At 42.5% G+C, this 21,643-nt stretch overlaps 1 protein-coding gene across 7 annotated transcripts in view; it reads left to right on the top strand.

Annotated features, from left to right (window-relative positions):
• Positions 1–21,643, top strand: part of LOC147580701 (uncharacterized) — a 550,245-nt gene that overhangs the window by 483,379 nt on the left and 45,223 nt on the right. The window contains exon 5 of one of the 7 annotated variants that reach the window (XR_015251020.1): positions 12,003–12,165. The exons of the other annotated variants lie outside the window; for them this stretch is intronic. The gene's annotated coding sequence lies outside the window, so the exon portion shown is untranslated. The remainder of the gene's footprint in view (positions 1–12,002; positions 12,166–21,643) is intronic. 7 annotated transcript variants of the gene reach the window in all.

The following is a 21,643-nucleotide window of genomic DNA, read 5'->3' as shown; positions in this document are numbered from 1 at the left end:
TGGGAGCCCCCTTTCTCGAAGTGTCTGCTGCTGCCTTCTGGGGTTGTGGGCTCCTCGCTCCCATGACATGTCACCGAGTCCTGATCACTAATGTGTAGTGTCACTTGTGCGTGTGCCTTGCTCCTGTTCCTCCTTGCCCTTGTCACTCACGCCTGGGAACCTGGACGACCACTCATGGTCTTTCCAGCAAACTACCTGGCGAGCCCCCTGGTCAGTACCTCTCCCTGGACTCTGGTGTCGGATAGGACCATGTGTTACCTATCCTCTGTTAACTCTCCTAGTTCACTTAACGCTTAGGAACGTGGTTTTTCATCTTCCGAGTGCAAATAGCAACAATTTGAATTGTTACGCAGACTGTGGGCATGATGAATGTGAGGTGCCTAATGTATTGCCTGCCATGTAATAGGTTGTCTATCTTGTTCTTTTAAGTTTATTTGTTTTGAGAGAGAGAGAGAGAGAGGAGACCGAGAATCCCTAGCAGCCTCGGCACTGTCAGCACAGATCCTGACACGGGGCTCGAACTCCAGAACTGTGAGATCATGACCTGAGCCGAAATCAAGAGATGGACATTTAACCGACTGAGCCCCCTGGGTGCCCTCCAGCGTTCCTTTTTCCTCCAGCCGAGATTTCATCTTCCCGGATCCCCCCCAGTCCTCACAGCCCTGGCTGGCCGGGCTCCATCACTGTCCGGCACCTCCCTTGTGGATTTTAAAATCTCTTGGTCTCCGGCATCATCTTGCATTTACTCATGTGACTTAGGCTGTCTGTCCTCCTACCCCCTTGTGTGCTAGGATGTGAGCTCTGTGAAGGTGGAGGCTGCCTCCGTCTCCTTTGCTGCTACAGCCCAGAGTGGCTGCCGGAGCCTTCGAGATCTTTGAGGGCTTCTGAGTTGTCAGAGCTCCGCCTGCCTGCAGCGGCACCCAAGGCCTCAAGCCTTTCAGGAGACGCGGTAGCGTGAAAGGTTTGGGGAAGAGCCTCCTAGGTGCAGGCCCTGTGGAGGAGGACAAGTTGCAGAGGCTTTGGTGTTTTCTACCTGGAAGAATCGCCCTCGGGGTAGGGATCATGAGGCCAGAGCTGAGTAACTCTGTTAAAGCAGGGTGTTTTGTTTTTGTTGGATCAAGTACGCTCTCTTCAAGTACCTTCTAATGGCCACTCCATCCCCGTCATGGGATTTCCTGCGGCCTTGCCCCAGATCCCGCCCAGCCTTCAGGCTGCCTTGTCCTTTGCCAGGACCTTAATCCTTATTTATGATCCAGCTGCGGGCCACTGAACTCTGCTTTCAGGAACCACAGATTCAACCTTGCTAGCGGCTTGGCCGCGTCCTGGTGCGTGCCCGTCCCTGGATGCCTTCATTGGTTCTTTGTCACCCTGGAAAGGCCTGCGCTGTCACTGTCCTTGGTTTCCCCATTCGGTGAGGCTTTGCCATCTGAATTCTAGCGTATTAAACCCCAGAAGAAAACAGCACACTGACCCGGCCCACTGCGTAGGTGAACACGAGGCCCCATCCCTTCCCCTCTCCCTGCTACCTTCGTACCTCCCTGCCTCTGAATCTCCTCAATCTCTCCCTGTGTCTGTATTGCTCCGCTGCTGAGAAAAGTTGTGAGCTTCCTAGCCTGCTCCTCCAGGCTTACCCGGTCTGGACTCTGCTTCGTTTCCAACCGTGATCCCTAAGTGAATACTCGGTCAAGTGCCACCCGGGCCACCAGGTATGTTTGCACGGCAGTATTTTAGCTTTGCCACGGCTGTGTCCCTGCCTGAACGACCCCTTGCTCCTTGGTACCTATTCAGTTTAGAGCTGCACTTCAGTTGATAATTCCGGTCCTGGTTGCTCTAGGAAATGTCTCCCAACTGTTCCATCAACACTTAACCCTGCCTCCCCTTGAACTTCTCTTTTTTTGGCTACACTCTTCATTTGGTGGGTGGCTTCTGTTGTACACAATGCCACTCCCCTCGCTCTGAGTGTATTGGGCCTCCCTGCTTGGCTTGAAAGCCCCTTGGAAGAAGAAATACTCTTTGCTTTTTAAAGTATTCTAAAGAAGGTAACTGTTCTGTTACTGCTAAATATGGTAATGATATTTGCCCTTTTGGTGGGTACTGGCTTTCCTATCATGTGTTGCACATTTTACATGTGCTCTTATTAATTTGCCAATTACCCCATGACATAAAACATGTATGTTACAAGAGGAAACTGAAATTTATTCAGCTGAAGAGTTTGGGAGAGTCTCGTTTCAAAGATCTGTTGTTTTTTTTGTTTTTTGTTTTTTTTACTATTTAATGTTTATTTTTGAGACAGCACAAGTGGGGAAGAGACAGAGTGGGAGACACAGAATCTGAAGCAGGCTCCAGCCTCCAAGCTGTCAGTACAGGGCCTGATGCAGGGCTGGAACTCACAAACTGTGAGATCATGACCTGAGCCGAGGTCGGATGCTCAACCGACTGAGCCACCCAGGTGCCCCGGTCTGTCTGGTTTTAAAGCTTATGTTCTTTCTACTTATGTTCTTTGGCGGACCAAAGGTGGTAAGTATTTGAATTTGAGGAATAAACCACAGAAAAAGATCGTGAGGTTTTCAGTATGATCTGAAGACCATGGAATGGTGGGGCAGTGAACATGGGTAAACCTCATTCTGTCCATGAGAACAACGCCCGTGAAATTCTGCCTGTAACACTGTTGTCTTTCTTTTCCATCTGGGCAGTCAGCTCAGCTGAATCAGGTAATGGGAAACATTGACAAACAGAAAATATAATGCTGTTGATAGTATCTGACATGTATTTTAGCTGGTGTTTTTCAAGATTTCCTTAAACTTGGTTTTTGACTTTTTTCTTCTAGGTTTTCTTGGGAGCCAGCTTGTTGAGTGGCTTTAGATTTATATTTAATACAAGAAGAGAGGGATGTAAGTGTAACTTCTAAATCTATTGGGATTAGATTTGTCTCTAACATCCAGCAGGTTATAGATACTTCTGTATTTTTTTTTTTTTTTTTGAGGGAGAGGGGGTTTACAAAGGTACACTGTCTTCCATGTGTTCATCCAAATGGTTGACAAAGGCCATTTACTTATGTCCTTAGAAAAAATGTCATCTCAACTGAGTTAAACCATGATCAGTTTAATTATTTTTTAATTTACATTTTAAAATTTACACATTATCATTTACTCTGAGTTAATGATCATCAATACTTAAAAACTTCTAATAAATGGACACCAAGATCACAGAACCACTGAGCTCTAAGTAAATATTTACATCAACTTTTTTTTTTTTCAATGTTTATGTATTTTGAGAGAGAGTGTGAGTGGAGGAGGGACAGAGAGAAAAGCACAGAATTGGAAACAGGCTCCAGGCTCTGAGCTGTCAGCACAGAGCCAGATGTGGGGCTCGAACCCATGAATTGTGAAATCATGACCTGAGCCGAAGTTGGATGCTTAACAGACTGAACCACCCAGGTGCCCCTCAACTTTTTAAGTTTACTTATTTTGGGGGGAGGGGGAGAGTGCAAGGGCACCCGAGCTAGGGAGGAGCAAAGTGAGAGGGAGGGAGAGAGAGGGAAAGAATCCCAAGCAGGTTCTGTGCTGTCAGTGCAGAGCCTGATGCAGGGCTTAGGGCTCAATCCCATGAACCATGAGATCACGACCGGAGCCAAAACCAGCAGTTTGGATGCTTAACTGACTGAACCACCCAGGTGCCACATGATGCCAATTTTTGATGCAAAGTTCTATGGCAAGAATAGCACAGGAATAGAATTTCTCAGAAATTTGGGACCGTTTACTCTCTCAGGGTCTAGGTTCCAAAAAACAAACTTAGAGGATTAGACTCAATGGTCTTTAAGGTTTCTTCAGCTTAAAATCATTCAGAATCTATGACTTTTTTTTGTGGGGGGGGGGGGTCTATTTCTTGCCTCATTACTCTCTCCTCCAGAAGTTAACCTGATGTTTGGCAATATCTGAGGCAATAGAAACAGCATGTTTATAAGGATTGGAAAGACTGTTAGATGAAGAGGTCATTTCCTTCACTCTCTGTTGAAGCGTCTTGAACGTTAGGGGAATGAATGGGATGCGTCGAAAGGACCACTAGTTCTACAAGATCAACAAGTTAAAACCAACCAACCAACCCCCAAACCTAGATGATGGAATTTTATGTGTCCAGACCTGGTCAAGAGCGAGTTAAAACTGAGGTGGTAACTGCCCCAGAACTCCTGTAACTTGAAAGAGCCAAAGACAATCTTATTATCATACCATGACTAATGGAGTATATATTTATTGTTGGCTCTCTATGTGCGGGGCATTCTATCCAGGACTCGCTTAAGTTAGCGCTATCCCTGCTTTTCAGGTCAGAAAACTGAAGTTCAGGAGATTTGGCTGCCCCACAGTCACACAGAGTGGAGGAGCCGCCGTCCAGTTGTGTCCGTATTTGACCGCTGGTCTCTGATTGATTTTCCTGTGCTCATTTCTGTCAATACCAGATATTCTGCCTGATGTATTATTTACAGGCTCAGGATCCAGCACTCTGTGTCTGTCGTTAGCTAGCTGTGTATACAGCACGTATGCCGAAACTCACTACCAGATCTTTTATGGTGTTATGACTTAATTAAATGTTGAATAATAACGAAGGCGCACTTCTCTAGGAAGTGTGAAAACACTGTTTACACCTGACAAAATCCACACGCTGTTATGTCTATCAAGGTACAAGAATGCAAATTGTGAAGTATTAGACAAAGGCCGCTTCTATCTTCCCATTCTTAAAACTAGGGACAAATGATATCAATAGAATGGAATGAATATATTTTTTAGCTGTAGTTTTCTTTCCTAAAATACGCATGCTGTATCCTGGTTCCAGTTGTATTGTCTTTTTTGTAACTACTAACAGTGTATGAAAAAATACTATAATTTTTAAAAAAGTAACACAAGTTACTTTTTAAAATTTATTTTGAGGGGGAGAGAGAGTGTGTATGTGCACTAGTGGGGGAGAGGCAGTGAGAGAAGGAGAGAGAGAATCCAAAGCAGGCTCTGAACTGTCAGTGCAGAGCTCAGTCCCTTGAACCATGAGATCATGACCTGAGCTGAAATCAAGAGTTGGATACTTAACTGACTGAGCCACCCCAGAGCCCTGACACAATATTTTAAAAGATGGTTTTGTTTTGTTTTCCCAGATTGATGGCCCCTGTTAGTTTCTACTTTGGTTTCTAAGATACCTGCTTCACATGTTGGGAGCCCATTGGATATTTGGTTTGTTGAAATTGTAGTTACAATTGCAAAATTCTTCTAGACTATTGAATCAGGGCTCAAATGATGAATTTTTTCCTACCGATTGGGACTTCTAGAGCCATGCTGTCCAATATGGTGGTCACTGTCCAATAGAATAAAATTCGGTAGCATTATGTGAAACTAAAAATCCAGCTTCTCCGTTGTAATCGGCACATCTCAAATGCTGAGAAGGAAGATAATGCTTAGGGAGTACCGGGCTGGGAAGTGCAGATGCAGAGCATTTATGGAATCATAGAAAGTTTCATTGGCATTGATAATGTTGGATCATTTTAATGATCTTTTAAAGACTGGTTTTACGATATCAAAAATCAAGACTATTTTTAAGAGCAGTTTAAGATTCACAGGTAAATCGAGGGGAAGGTACAGAGATCTCCTGTAAATCCCCCTCCCTACGCGTGCATAAGCTCCCCCATTGACAACATCCCCACCAGAATGGTACATTTGTTACAACTGATGAACCTACATCGACACCTCATTATGACCCATATGCATAGATTATATCACACACCTCTCTCTTCGGTGTTGTACCTCTTACGTGTTTGGACAAAGCTATAGTGATAAGTATCCGCCATTATGCTATGTGTAGTATTTTCAGTGCTCTGGAACACCTCTGCTTTCCACTTACTCATCCCTCCCCAGTTGTACAAAAACTCATCTTCTGTCTCTGTCGTTTTGTCTATTTTTCAGAATATCCTATCTTTTTGGTTTGGCTTCTTTCACCTAGTAACAAGCCTTTAAAATTCTTCTGTGTATTTTCAAGGCTCGATCACTCCTTTTTTTTCTGTTTATCTTAAAGCACCGAAAAATAGTCCATTGGCCGAATGTACCATAGTGTTCACCTACTGAAGGACATGTTGGTCACTGCCACGTTTTGGCAGTTATGCAGGCTTTTATGTGGATAGAAGGGGTCAACTCCTTCGAGTAAATGCCACTTTGAAAGTGGCTGCACTAGGTCGCTTTCCCATCAGCAGTGACTGGAGGGTTCTTGTTGCTGTACATCCTTGCCTGCATTTTGTGTTCCAGATTTCAGCCACTTGAATATGTGTGTAGCATCTCCTCGTTTTAATTTGCATTTCCTCATGTCCTATGTAGTTGATCTTTCCAAACGCTTATTTTCCATTTGTGTATCTTCTTTGGTAAGCGGTCTTTTATAATCTTTGGCTCCTTCTTAATCGAGTTGTCATCTTATTGAGTTTCAGGGGTTCTTGGTATATTTTGGATAATAGTCCTCTGTAAGATGTGTTTTTGCAGATATTTTCTTCCGGTCTGTCGCTTGGCCTCTCATTCTCGACCTTTTATTTCACGAAGAAGTTTTACAGTTTAGTTGAGTCCCGTTGGTCCATTCTTTCTTTCATGGATTGCACCTTTGGTATTGTTGGAAAAGTCACGGTCATGCCCGAGATAATCTAGGTTTTTTCCCTATGCTATCTACTAGGAGTTACACAGTTGTGCTTTGTAAATTTAGATCTGTGACCCATTTTGAGTGAATTTTTGTGAAGGATGTAAGGTCTGTCTCGATTTATTTTATTTGGCCTGTGGCTATCAAGTTGTCCCAGCACCATTTGTTGAAAAGGATACGGTTGCTGCATTGTGTTGCCTTCCCTCCTCCATCAAAGACCAGTTGACTCAGTTGATGGTATTTATGTGGGTCTATTTCTGGGCTCTCTTGTTCTGGTCCACTGATCTGTGTGTCTCTTCTTTTGCCAATAGCACACTGTCTTGCTTACTGTGGCTCGATGCTAAGTCTTGAAGTTGGGTAGTGATGATCTGCTTTTAATAATCTGTTTATTTGGATTAAAACATTATGAATTGGGTTATTGCCATAAAAGGTAGCCACGTCTTCTAGCCAGAAGAGGTTGTGGTAGGAGGAGCATGCTTTAGAAGTTTTAGGAGATATTTCTAATTCCACACAGACAGCTCTGTATTAAGTTATTTGCTTTCGTGTATGTGATAGCATTGGCCACTGTAACTTCTGTAACTTGTTTCAGAACCCGTTGTTCTGAGGAACCATAATTTTATTAAGTGCGTTTGCACTGCTGGTTTTGATCGGTTGTGTCTTTGCCGCATGAACTGGTAAGGAGAGGCCATAGACTCCAGCTAATTTGATATAAAATCCGAACACGGGGAGTCTTACATTACAGAACTGCTTCACGTTCATTTTGTCGTCTACAGATTGTCCTACAGAAATTCACCCTTGAGGGCCGCCGGGAGTTCAGCAGACTGTCTGGTGGCCGTCTGTCCAAGTTCCTTGAGGCAAAGAAAAGAGACAACGGATCCTTGTTCTTGGACGGCTTTAGTGAATGTATTCAGTCCTGAGTTTGAATAATTTGTTTAACTGGAGGTATTTTGCACAGTGAATAAAATTTCTTTGCTATGAAATTTAATCCTGGTAGGATCTTCAGAATAATTTTAACACTTGCCAGATTTCTGCACTGCTCAGCTCACCAAATGCTTCTACTACTTCAAGAGAACTCTGTCTTAGTGATTTTTCATCCCTGGTAACAGGAAGTGTACAAGATACATGTTTAAAAAAAGAAACAGAAGATGATTGGTTTAATGTTTCTCTTGAACTTGCTCCCTCCAGGCAAATGATATTTGATGAATTTTGGCTAATTCTTCTTTCTTGTTGGGTAGAGGAATGTATAAACGATAATTTACAAACTGCAAATTAGCTCAGCGACCATAAAAAAAAACTCCTAGAGGAGCTTACCTCCAAGGGCTTAAAGGAAATTGATTATGAACGCGGAGAACAATTTTGTTTTCAACCCGCACTGGTGGTTCGTTAAAATCTTTTGTGACTTTAAGCGTCTTCACTTAAAATTGTTTGCTGTAAGCTTAATATGATACTTGCTGCTCTGTTAGGATGTTGTTCTGGTCCCCCCCCCCCCCCCCCAGACCCTATGATCTTGTAAGGGTACAGGAATTGTTACTTACCTTGGAGGCCCTAGGAAGCCCCCTTCTGTAAGAGATCAATTGCTGAGAGAGAGAGAGAGAACTGAAACAGTGGCTGGCTGGGTTGGTGCCTCCAGTAATATAATCTTAATTTCCTGAGTTGGGGAGCTTATGAAGGATGCCTACCGTTAACATTCTACATTGACCTTTAGAATCATCCTTTACATCTATCCAGTTCAAAACTGGTCGGGTTAATGCTCTAAAAGCCAAGCTTTTAGAACCCGACAAGAGCCTGTGGCAAAGGTGGAGTCCAGCAGATGGCTTCACAACGTTTACTATTCTAAAAACTTTCCCCGCTTAAATTATTACCTTACCCATCGGGGTTGCCATGCTTGAAATCCACTCTTTAGAAAGCGGCAAACTGTTTTAGGTTGCCGTTGGTTTTTATAAATCAGTTTGGTGTCCTCAAAGCATGTAGTTAATACAATCCTGTCCATTCACCTATCTTTTTTGTAAGTGGTTTACCTAGACTTGAATACCCACTGAGCAACAGCAGTCCTTCCTCAAGAAAAGGGCAGAAAATACTTCACAATATGGTGGGCCTTCAAGATTTGTTTGTTGGCATTGCTAGGAGACTTGGAACACAGATAGAAAGCAGATAACGTTAGGATGCAAAGTAACACTTAGCCCATGGTTGGGCTGGAAGGCTTTTTCAATGTAAGGGGTGATAGGAATGAATGGAGAGAGGCAAGCACGATATTGACCGTTGTATCAAAACTCTACACACGCCTCATTCTGTGTGGAGGAAGCTTGGGAGTACCTAGGTAGGAGGGGATGAAAAAAGGATCGTGCCAAGTTTGGTTTTGAAAACTCAAAAGTCCTTTGTTCCTATTCCCTGCTTGGTATTCTGGATTCCAGAAAAAAATGGTATGTATTTGTATTTTCCATTTCTATTTAATTTGACTTTCGAATCTTTCATATTTGGCCAGCTCCTTTCTGAGAACATATTGTACACATGTTCCGATGCTGTTTGAAGGCCCTCGGAGAGACCAGAGTTGATTGGAAGCTCTCAGTTCTATTGCAGTGGGTGGCCAGAGTGCTGGAACTGAACAGCTGCCATACACCCATTGAACTTTTGTCATTTATAAATTAGTTTCCACGCCATCTGGAGCCAGAACGGTGCCATGGTTTAGAGAAACTCTTGGTGGGGGTACGTTCACATCCAGTGCTTATTTAACTTGCTTCTTACCCATTCAACTAAAGTCGTAAAATCGTTACTTGTTTGGAGGCTTAAATCGTGAGTAAATAGGAGTTTCTGCTTTAAATGTCACATTAGCGACTCCACCTCCACCCCAACCAACATTTTCCCCTCCCTTTCTCCCTTCTAGTGACTACATCCTGCCTGCTTTCAGCTCCAGTGGAAAATGCATTAATCCTAGAGTCTCCATGAGGTTTCCTGTTGGATGACATAATCAGAAAATCCTCCCTCACATTGCCCTTGGGGTTGCTGTCTGGATGTTAGGTTGTCTTGGTGGGCGTAGCTCACCCATCAAAAAAATCACAGGCCATAAACTCGGAGCCTGAAATGCATTAATATCATGTTAAAAGAAATAAAGCTGTGGGCATGTCTGCAAGCCCTGTAGAGAATTTCATTAATCTACAGATTCTTGCTGGTGTGGAACACATTGGCGGGTGGCTCCCGTTCATATGGCATGAGCTGGTGCAGTGCCACCAGCAGGAGGTATTTGAACTGTTCCAGTGTAAGCTGTTAGACTAAATCTTGTGGGAAAATACCACAGACCCTCAACTACTAGACTTTGGTAGTGTTCGTGAGCCGCCACCCCCCAGAGCTGGTTACCTAGTGAGTTTCGCCTTTAGCGGTTGATCACCCGAAACCGGGACAAGGAAAACTATTGGGACGAATCAGAAATAGAACATGGGACGCATTGGAAGATCAAAAAAGACAGTTGCCATCTGACATGTAAAGTAGTTGGTAAAAGTTCTGAAGTTGAAGATCTTGCGAGGCAAAAACTTCAGTGGCTGTGACTTAGCTGGATACAAGAAAACCGTGATATGAAAGTTGAACCGAGAATACGCTATTGAGATGCCAAAGGGCACGTGCAGTTTTACAAGTTCAGAAGCCATTGGCATAGGCAGTTGAACATATGTTCAAATATGGATCTTCCCTTATTTGGAGAATCTGTCATGGTTTTTGTTAGGATGGGAGGCTGCCATAACCCTCCATTTGGTTGACTTGGATCGAGTGTCTCTTGCCTTTGATCTTGGAAGTCCGAGCTTCATTGGCGCTTGATCAGAATGAGAATGAGGAGCAGGCTCCTTAGCAGGATGTACACGCTCTGTTACTTTTTCTTTTTGTAAGAGAATTTGATTCTTAGCAGAGAAGGGGATAGTTTGTGGTGGAAAGCATTATGATATAAGCATAGGTTTTTTTGTTTTTTGCTTTGTGTTTTTTTGAAAGAATGAGCAGGGGGGAGAGGCAGAGGGAGGAAGAGAGAATCTGAAGGAGGCTCCATGCTCATCACATAGCATGGTGTGGGGCTCAATCCCACAACCCTTGGTCATGACCTGAGTGGAAATTAAGAGTAGGACGCTCTACTCATTGAGCCATCCAGGCGCCCCAGGATTTACACATTCTTTATGCAGGTTGCCTCCATGATGCTTCCTCTTTTGTTGTACCTACTCTTAGGTGTAGGGCAGGATCAAGAGAAAAGATCTGCCTGGTGGGGTTTCTTTGGGGGGAGTAAAGAGAAAGGAGAGGGTTTTAGCCACAGCCCCATTGAGTTGAAAGCTTGGGAAGGGGTCACCATTTCTACCTTCTTGTATCAGAGATGTCGTTGGGTTTTCCATATTCTAAGCATTAATATAGTTCTCACAGGTGCTACCACTTATGCTCTTGGGGAGTCTAGAATACATAGCCCTTGAATGAAAAAAATTATGTATTTTTAAATGTTTATTTTATTTTGAGAGGGAAAGAGAGAATCCCGAGCAGACTCCATGCTGTCAGCGCAGAGCCTGAAGCAGGGCTCTATCTCCTGAACCATGAGATCACAACTTGAGCTGAAATGAAGAGTTGGCACTTAAGCAACCCAGGTTCCCCCCCAAATTAGATTTCTTCATGGCTACTGTGAACAGTTTTTTACGTTTATAAATCATTATTGAACTCTAAAACTTGGAGTTCTGAATGTATCTTGATTTCTTTTGTAAAATGCTGTAGATTCTACATACACGCCCACACTGTGAGTGCCGCTCTCAAAATGGGCTTGTTTGACCACGTATGCCTTTTAGTAGAATGAAGGTACTGCAGGGGTGGGAAGGGATCTCAAAGATCACATCTGACGGATGAGTCCCTTTTTCTACTGGTAACGGTTCTTCGAAATGTTATGTGAACCAAGATGAGTACAGCTGATGATGGAGCTGTCTGGAGTCTTTGGGTCCCTTACCTTACTTGCCTGTATTGGTCAGAAACCTAAGTTTCTATTTTTGGTGACTTTGTACTGCACCCAGTCAGCTCAATGGGAACTGTAATTCCTAGAGTCCCTCTCCTGCACCGTTACCGTCTGTGGTTCTTGGTTAGGGTTGAGCACGAGAGAAGCGTGTGCAAGGTTTTGGAGGTGAAGTAAAGCAACAGCCAGTTTTCCCGCTCTGGAGTTCAGTGTAGGAAGCCAGACCCTGCATTGCACACGTGTTGGCGCCTGTCCCCAGCCTCCAGGGCTGGTGTGGAGCTACACTTGGGTCTCCCCTCCTCTGTCTCCTGTGTCCTCGCCCCCGTTGGCTTCTCCAGGTCCTAGGACAACGTGTGCAGCCCTGAGGTGACGTTGCCACCTTTTCCTGTAGGACCGCGTCAGAATCTGTGTGGGACTTGGTGAGAGACGTGGGTTCCAGCTTTTCCTTGTTGGCCCCTACTTCGTAGCCAGCTCTCCTCGATTGCCTGCCTACTTGAAATACAGCAGTTCCAGACAATTCCAGATTCGAGAACAGACACAGCTCCTCCAATTATGTAAGATTGAATTCCTTTAATTGCTTATTTTAGATCACCCACTGTGGTGTGTATCATTTCACTCTGATCAAAGTCTGATATGTGATTGAATTGTTTGCTTTATCCCCTCCTGTGGTACCCACAGTCTAACATACGACAAGTATCTTGAAGACTGCTGTTGGTCTTTTCTTCCTATCAATAGTTGGTCTCTCTCAACTTTAACACCTATAATTGCTTCACTTGTTCTCCAGATGGCCTGATTTCCTATTCTCTATCATCACGATAACTATTTTCCAGGTACCCTCCATCCGTTTTATTATCTACCCAACATGTCATATGCTGTTGCCCAGGTGGGTTGTGACCGGCAGAGAGAAGGGGTGACTAGGATCATTTTTACTCTAGATAATAACACAGCTTGGCTGGATTAGCTAATTTACCATCTCAAAAAAAATCATCAGGTTGAATGTTTCAGGATATCCACGTGACAAAGTGGTAACCATGTGGGTACACTGGGACTCGATTTCATGTCGTTTCTCTGCTGCTTCCTTTGGCTTGGGCTTGTCAAGATCTCTTTGGATTCTATACCTGTAGTCGTTGGCTGTCTCCGGTGTTGGTCAAAATGTGAAGTGAAAGACAGGTGAAATCTGGACTCCACTGTTTTTGAGCTTTGTTATTTGAAATGAGTAATTTGCCACAATGTCGCAGTTTCCCCAATTGTAAGATGGAAAATAAAATGTTTTAAGTCAATGAATAATTGTGTAAGTAAAGAGTAATAGCAACTTTAGAGGTATTTGGGGGGGAAATAATGCACGATATAAAGAAGTTTTTATTTAGCCATCTTAAATTATGATAAGTATTCCTTCTTTGGCTTCATCCAGGTCATTGGTTAAAAATGGTGAATCCCTATGTTAATTGTGGTATTACAATAGCTAAGGCAGGGACACGACCTAAGTGGTCATTGGTACATGAGAAGGAAACATGGTATGTATATACACACAGTGGAATATTACTCAGCCCCTAAAAAGATTGGAATCTTGCCATTGGTGATGTGGATGGACGTCGATGGTATTATGCTAAGTGAATTAAGTCCGAAAAAGAGAAATACTATAGGGTTTCACTTCTTTGTTGATGCTAACAAAACAACACCAAAGAGAAACAGATGCCTAAACACAGAGAACACTGGTGGTTGTGAAGGAGAGAGAAATAGGAGGATGAGGGAAATGGGTGAGGGAGATTAACAGGTACAAAATTCCAATTCTAAAAGAAGTCCTAGGGATGAAAAGTACAGTGTAGGGGATGGAGTCCGAATATCGTAAGACAATAATAGTGTTGAGCATTGCAGGGTACAAAGCTGTTGAATCACTATGTTGTACACCTGAAACTACTGTAAATATTCTTTGTGAACTATACTTCAGTTAAACATAAAAAAATAAAAAAATGTTGCTGCAAAAGGACCGAGGACATAAAACCCTATCCTGGGGACCTTCCTTCTGTAGAAGGTCACAGCATTGATTCAATGTTGATGCCATTTCAGATCAACTGTCGATTAGTTTAACAAAGGGCCCTAGTATTCGGCCCCTGTTTTTGCATATTGTCCATTAAGCGGTCATGAGAGCCCTTGTCCAGTCTCTTACTCAAGTCCAAGTATATCTTGTCCGGTGTATTTCCCTGATGTGTCAGCCACTGGCATGTCACAGAAGGAAATGAGGTTTGTCTTGTCTCTACTGAACCCGCCCATGTGATGGGATAGTTGCTCGCTTTTCTGAGGAATCACGAACCCCTCTTTTAACAATTTGCCAAGAATCTTGTCCAGGGTCAACAGTAAGCGAGCGTGCCGGTGGTATGTGTTACTTCTCTCTATCTCTTTCTTTATCTTTCCTGTCTTTTTGGCAGTGGGAACTTTGATTTTCATCATCTTGAGTCTTCTGGCATCAATGCCGTTCTTCCCTCAGTATTTAGAAGAAGGGAAATTCAAGAGTAGTAATGAACTTGAGAGCAGGTCGCATACCCGTTCCCTTTCTGACCCTCATGTCACTTTGGCCAGTGTTGTCTACATACTCAGGAGCATGAGGTGCGTTATGATTGTGAATTTCGAATACTTAAAATCCATGTAATTAGAAGACCTTAGAAATGTATTCCTGCATATTAGAAATGCATTTTAAAATTTTAGCATTGCTTATACTTCCTAAAAGCAAAATCAACATGAAAGCCGCTATGTTAAGAACATTATAATAACACTATTTTTGAGAAAAAAATTGGATTAATTTTTTTTTGCGAGAAGGCCATTGAGTGGAATTTTTCCTTGACTCTTAATGTTGACACGCACAAGTGAGAAAACGATTTGCTTTCCAGGTTTTGCTCTAAACAATACTACTAATAAAAGTGGCCACGTAGCAATTTATGCTACGTTTCTGACGTTTTACACACGTTAGTCATTTATTACAATTACCTAGCAAGGTGTACGGGTTTGCAAATTGGGGAAATGAGAAAACTGAGACTCAGGCAACTCTAGTCAAATACTTAATAAATGCCAAGCTGGAATTTGAATTGAGACCATCTGATTGTAGAGCCACAGGTTTTTTTCCATTTCACCACACTGTAAGGTTAAATGACATTTTCCATTTGACTTTTAAGTTTTGTACTTCCTATGATGGCCATGCTGAGTGACCTTTCATTTGGGCCATGTCCGTGGGAACTGTGTGAATAAAGTTGTGTTACATTAGTAAGTTGAATGACAGTTGAGTTGGACTGCTTTGTACATTTCAGCGTAAAGAAATCTAGCAGTGAAGAAAAAGCTGCCTTTATCAATTGCTGGTCATAAGTGGAGATTGTGCTTTATTTATTACAAATCAATTAATGGTCCTTTCCTCTAACACCCCATCAATCAATGCATATAAGTTTCCATTGATAAGGATACCTCACCAAAAGAAATCCATTCTCCTTTGTCATTTTGACAGGAGTTAGCTGTAAAGGTGGATTAGTCCAGAATGTTGTAGGGAAATATCCGTAGGCTGCGGCCCAAACCTAATTCTGTTAAGTCAAAATTGTCATAAGAACATTTGACGATCGATTACAAAAGACTTTCTTCCCTTGTTCCCATAGTCAGGATTAATTTGCTTCTGCGACTGAAGAGTTGAAAACTATTTCTGTTGGTTCATTTCATTGCGCTTGCCCCGTTGCCAGATGCTGTAGAAGGAGCTCAAGATAGTGTCTGCTCTGTTTCCCAAGGCTGGGTTTGGAATTTAAACCATTTTAATAGGGAACTGTGTAAGAAAATCTAGTGTAATGCCTAAAAAATGTACAGTTGCAGATCTGCATGTGGCCGCTGGCTGGCTCAGATGCAGGATTTCTATAAGAAGGGTCCAGAAGAATCTTTGGAAAGGAGAAGTTTCATTAACACAGGCTCACCAGAGGAATGTTTGAACCGGGATAAGCACAGTCGAGCCACCAGCCCTGTGCACAGTATTACTAAGAGTGTGCTGGAATGTAGCAGCCCCAGACGGTGCATCTGTGGAATTTTATTTTAAAAAGTGATTGCAAACATGTGAGTATAGTTAGCATGCCCTGCTTTGGGCCCTAATCGTGGTGTTTCCATAGTATTTACGGAAATTCATTTTTAAAGAAGTTTAAAAACTGGACGTTAAAAATCCTCTCTACTTAGCTGCGTGATAAAAAGCATTCAGGAAACACCGATGCTTCCTTTAGTTCATGTTTAACTCCCGGCTGGAAAACTGAACTGCATTTGTGGCCCTTTCCTTCCAGAATGTTGCCTTGCTGTTTTGATTTGTAGAACTTAGATCATGCGGGTCAAATCCTTGACTAGGAACTCAACTACATAAGGTTTACTTCTAAATCTTGGTGTGTAAATAGCCTGGAGGGGGGGTGGGTGGGGGAGGGACTGTACTTTACCTGAGTCTTCATTAACGAAAGACCGTAAGCATTGTTTTTCACTTAGTTTTATTTTATGTAACTTTGATATATAAACGTTGATCTTGGACATTTTCCTGATGTTTCTTAAAAACTCAAATCCTAGTCTTGTTCAGTTTGCTCCAGTGTAAGTTTTAAGGTAGTTACTTGATCTATTGACATAATCTAGTGTTAGTCTCTCAGAAGTAGAGTGATTAGATTTGGTTTAGAAATTGTATGATTTGTTTAAAATGTGGTATAACTTTAAGACAGGATTATACTACTTTCCATTTGTTAGCCAATGCTTTGGGTAAAAAAAAAGAATATTTGTGTAACTAAAATACTTTGTCCATTTTCCACAGGTAGCAACCAAACTTTCACCCAATTAAGATTTGTTTTTTGCTTCTGTTAAGCAATCCCGTAAGTGATGGATATTTTTAATTCTTGTAGACACAGTGGATGCAGCTATGTTAAGTTATGCTATTAACATTTTAAAGGTATTCTAAATATACATATTATTCTAAGTATTCTAATGTTGAGGGGCACCTGGGTGGCTCAGTTGGCTAAGCGTCCAACTCTTGGTTCAGCTCAGGTCATGATCTCCCAGTTTCCTGAGTTCAAGCCCTGCGTTGGGCTCTGTGCTGACAGTGCAGAGCCTGCTTGCGATTCTGTCTCCACCTCTCTCTGCCCCTCCCCCACACATGCTGTCTCTGTCTCTCTCGAAATAAATAAACGTAAAAAATATTACAAATTTTCTAATGCTGAACCCTCAAAGAAATCTCCAATGTAAAAGGAATTGAAATCATACATTATGAACATATGTTCTTTGACAACAGCAAAATTAAATTGGTTGTAACAGAAAGCCAACTAGAAAATTCCAAGACGTTGATAGTGAACAACTCATGTCTAAAGAACCTACAGGTCAAAGAATGTATTTTGAGATGTTAACAGCGCATACGAAAATATCAAAGACCAGAAGACGCAGTTATAGCACAACTTAGAGGCTAATTTATTGCTTTAAATGCTTCTGTTAGAGAAAACAGTACAGATTTTAAAACCTCAAACATAATTGGCAAAACTATTAAGAAATGGAAAACAAAAATCCTAGGAGTGGCTGCCCCTGCAGGATAAGGGTTGTGATCTGGGAGGGTCCCCAGAGGGACTGCCAGGGTTCAGTTTCCTTAACTGATGTGGCATACAGTGTTTGTTAAGACCTGGACTGTGTTGTGCCAGAATTCAGGTGTTGAAGCCTCCACCCCCAGTTCCTTTTAGTGTCAGCTTGATTGGAGAGGAGGTCTTCAAAGAGACCTTAACTTACAATCAGGTTTTTAGCTTGGCCCTAATCCTACCTGACTGGTCTCCTTCTAAGAAGTGGGAATTTGGACACACAGAGGGGATATCAGGGAATGGAAAGGACAGGGACCCCCATGGGAAAGAGGCAAGAGGGGAGCAGTGCGCATGTCAAGGAGAGAAGCTGCAGAAGACACCAGCCCTCCTCACGCCTTGTTCTTGGACCTCCACCCTCCAGAACTGTGAAGAAACTCATTTCTGTCGTGACACCCAGTCTGTGATATTTTTATTATGGCAGTGCTGGCATCGTAGAGCATCCATGTTTCAAACGATTCTTTCTTCTTGTACATATCGTAAGGATTTTTGTATCCATCTCCTATGTCCATTATAAATGAATGCGTAGGTAATGTCCTACTGAGCCTAAATGCTGCCCTTCTGTGCCAGTGCATGCTAATGGCATTTTTGGGACTCTAGGTTGTGGGTTTTTTAAGTTGTTTTTTTTTTTTTTTTTTAAGTTTTATTAACTTTAATTTGACAGAGCAAATGGGGGAGGGCAGAGAGGGAGAGAGGGAGATTCCCAAACAGGCTCTGCACTGGTCATTGCAGAGCCTGATGTGGGTCTTGAACTCTCAAACCGTGAGATCGTGACCTAAGCCAAATTCGGACACTTAACTGACTGAGCCACCCAGGTGCTTCAGGACTCTAGTTTTAGGGAACGATGGGGATTCAGTAATTTCTTTGGGAAAATTCTACCCCTAAATAAATCTCTCCCTCTCTTCCGTCTCCCTTCCTCTCTCTTTCCCTTTCTCCCCATCATGCTGGGATTCTAGAGTTAAAAATGTACTCTTTGGATTAAAGACATTGTGGTCTCTTCCAAGAATTTATTTTTATACGATGAATATTCTTGGAAAGTAAGACTTTGCTCCACGTGAGGGATTGACTCATCCTATTAGTTTCCCATGTGGTGACAGGACTGAGAGGGTCAAGGTGGAGGAGTAAATCCGGAGAAGTGTCCATCAATTGGGCCGTATCATCTTCTGTCCAGAGCACATACTCTTGGGGACTTCCTTCTCTTCCAGAGCGCCATAACTTTGTGTTTTCATTTTGGTGACAATAATAGAACTAGTATAAATACACGCTGAATCACTTGAGTGGTCATGTTGTGACAAAATCATCCCATGAAGTTTCAGCACCTGTGTTTACACTTGCGTCTGCCCCGTACAAGTAGCCGGCTTTGCTTCTGGCTCACTGTTGATTCATAAATGAGGGGTTTCTACCAAGTTTAGGCTGGACGGCATCCTTTTTCTGGTACAGGTTAATAGGAGAAGTGGGGGGAGAATGGAGCCTCTCTGTTGCCCGGGGTGACGTCAGCCCTCTCCACGTGAGAGAATCCTGCCTGTAGCTTCGGGGCCATAGGCAGGCTGCAAGGGACAAATTAATCGCAGCACACCCTCTTCTATCTAATTCGCGTCATGTCGTTCCATTGTGTTTCCTAGCGTTTCTTGAGCTCGTCTTCTAAATTTATTTTGGCTTTAGAGTCGGATGCAAGCTTACGGGGCTTCTGCCTAGTGGTGTTTGGATACAGATTTTGAAAACGGAATAAAATAGTTTGTGTCAAAACTGAGAGTAGGAGTGAACTTTTGTGGCTTCCTCAGTTTGAAGGAATGCTGGTCTGGAATAGAGCAGAGAAGGCTGGACTGGGCGGGTGCTGTCACGAGGGATCCTGGGGCATGTGGGAAGGACGGGGTTACGTTAGCTTGGATACTTGGGGGAAGACGACGATCTGGTAGGTCATTTTGTAGGTGACCTGGAGGAACACGGGGAACTCACAGTCTGACCCTACAGCTGGCACTCTGGGTGAGTTATCAGTAAGGGAAGAGCCATCTCAGAAAAATCTGACCTCTTCTGGGTGTTTGAGAAACAAATGCATTTCTAAAGCGATTCATTATGAAAATTGAGGGCAGTGACCTCTGTAAAGGAAGGTGAAGTGGTGTCAGACCCCTTCCATTTAGCTACTGGCAGGTCCTGAGGCCATAAGTGGGGTGTTCTCTTGCACAGTGAGCAAATGGAGCCGGCAGCAGTTGGGAAGGCAGAGGAGCGGGAGACGGCCACCGAGAGCTGACCCCTGCTCTCCACGTACATGGTGGAGCCTCATTCCCAATGCTGAATTCCTCTGTTTATACTGTTACTGAACTAACACGATTTCTGGGTCCTTTTTAGTTCTTTATTAACCAATCCCACTTTTAGGTGGCTTCAGAGATGAACCAGCTTTATAATAAATTCCGGAAAGGGAGTCGTGTCTCCAGGCGCTCCTATGGTTGAGCCACATTTTCAGGGAGGAACTTCAGTTGAATGACCGACCTTATGCTCACTTTTGAGAGAACTGTAACCCCAAGTCTACCTAAAAATACCTAAGTCTTCTAAACACAGACATTGCCTGGAAAGTTAACATATTGCTGTTTATCTCTCAGAAATATTACTATATGGAAATAACCATGACAGCGCAAAGTACGGGATTTTATGATTTTTGGGTCTTTTAGCACATTTTATATATGAGGCACAAAGATGTCCTGCAAAACACTTTTTATTATACTAAAAATGGGCTCATGAGACCAAAATAAAAATTAAGAATTTCATTTTCTTAAAAAAATAGAATTACCACTGGATTTCATTAGGGTCTATATATGTGAATCAATACTAATATTTCACTGCGTATGTCATTATGAATATCATGAGAAATTATGCTTTTTATGTTACATGTATAATGAGAAAAATTTTAATATATTCCATCATCCAAAACTATTTTCATTTTCCATGTTTACCATTTAATCCATTTTGTTTCTTAACCCTGTGGTGGGGAGATTTCAGTGAGTGGAAATCAAGTCTTACCATCTTCCACGGAGGGAAGACCACGTCCTCCTAGAGAGCATTGGCTTGAGAGCACGTGGATTTGAAGCTGGATTTTGTTTGTGGCTTATGTTGTAATTTCCATTTATACAGCATCAAACACGAGGAAGCAATTCTTCTCAAAGGCCAAGAGCACGGTATGAAGGAAAAGGGGAGAAATGAGACTTCCAGAAAACAAGGCGTGATACTGAAAATTTATATGTGAAATTGCGACAAAGTTAAGACATGAAGGAAGTATGAGGTTGAAAGATAAAAAAGAATATGATCTTGAAGTATAGTTATAGTGGGTTATAGGACGGGATTAAGGCATAGAGGCGTAGGGATACCTGGCTGGCTCAGTTGGTGGAACACGTGACTCTCGATCTTTGGGTTGTAAGTTCAACTCCCACGATGGGTATAGAGATTACTTTAAAATCTTAAAAATCCAAGAAAGAGAGATGAGGGAGGATAGAATGATGAATAATTGGAAATGTGACCGGGTAGGTTTGAATTAGATATCTTCTTCATAATGAAAGAAGTTGTGAATGTATTAGTAGTTTCTCAGCCGTTAAGAAGATGAAAATATGTGCTCCCCCTTTTTTTCATAAGGCATTCATTAACGTGTTAAATGAAAGAACAATTAAAACATTTCTAGGTGACTTTTTCCTTTGATCAAAGAGGAAGGAGAAAAATGTTGAGATCTTTGACATTCACAGTTTTCTACACATACTAAAACCGTGTGAAGGTAAAAATATAGTAAATGTGTTGTAAATGAATGACAGTGCAGTACACATATACAAATTCTACAGATGGGCTATAGCAGAATTGTAATTTAGATGGCCTAGTGGATTTCCCAGTGATGATGCTCGCCTAAAGTTCTAATTTTACCTCCCCTGCAGGTGGTAGGTGGGACTTACGGATTGCAAATATTTATCATAACACCCACAGCAAGCCTTTTCTGTTGCTTTTGCAATAAGTAATCCATGCCATGGACTAGCATTAAAGGCAGCACGATGGAGGTTTATCTGTGTGCTAGTCTAGTAATTGTAATACCAGCCTTCAGGTTAAATCTTTTACTTAGATTATAGGGATGGAATAGTGTTAACCTACATTGCATTCTGTGTACTCAGCAATGTTGTAAGGGTGTCCTGGGTGTCATCACATTGAAACTTCACGGCAATATAATGGAGTAGATCATTATTTTATACCCATTTGTCAGTTGAGGAAACTCTGTGAAGCTCAGAAGAGACTTGTCTCCAGTCAGATGCGTAGTAAAAAATGGAGTCAGGATTTCCACCTAGACTGCTTGCTCCGGGGCTTTTAATCAGTCTCCTTACAGCTCCCCAAGGAAGTTTGGATGCTCCTTTATGTAAGCCACAGAACTGGGATTCTAATTTTGGAATTACATAATGAACTG

Source organism: Puma concolor, chromosome B2 (genome assembly GCF_028749965.1).
Source record: "Puma concolor isolate L17-30 chromosome B2, mPumCon1.1.hap2, whole genome shotgun sequence".
In the NCBI taxonomy this organism is placed as follows: domain Eukaryota; kingdom Metazoa; phylum Chordata; class Mammalia; order Carnivora; family Felidae; genus Puma; species Puma concolor.
The sequence above is the reverse complement of the archived record's forward strand: the minus strand, read 5'-3'. Positions and strand labels throughout refer to the sequence as shown.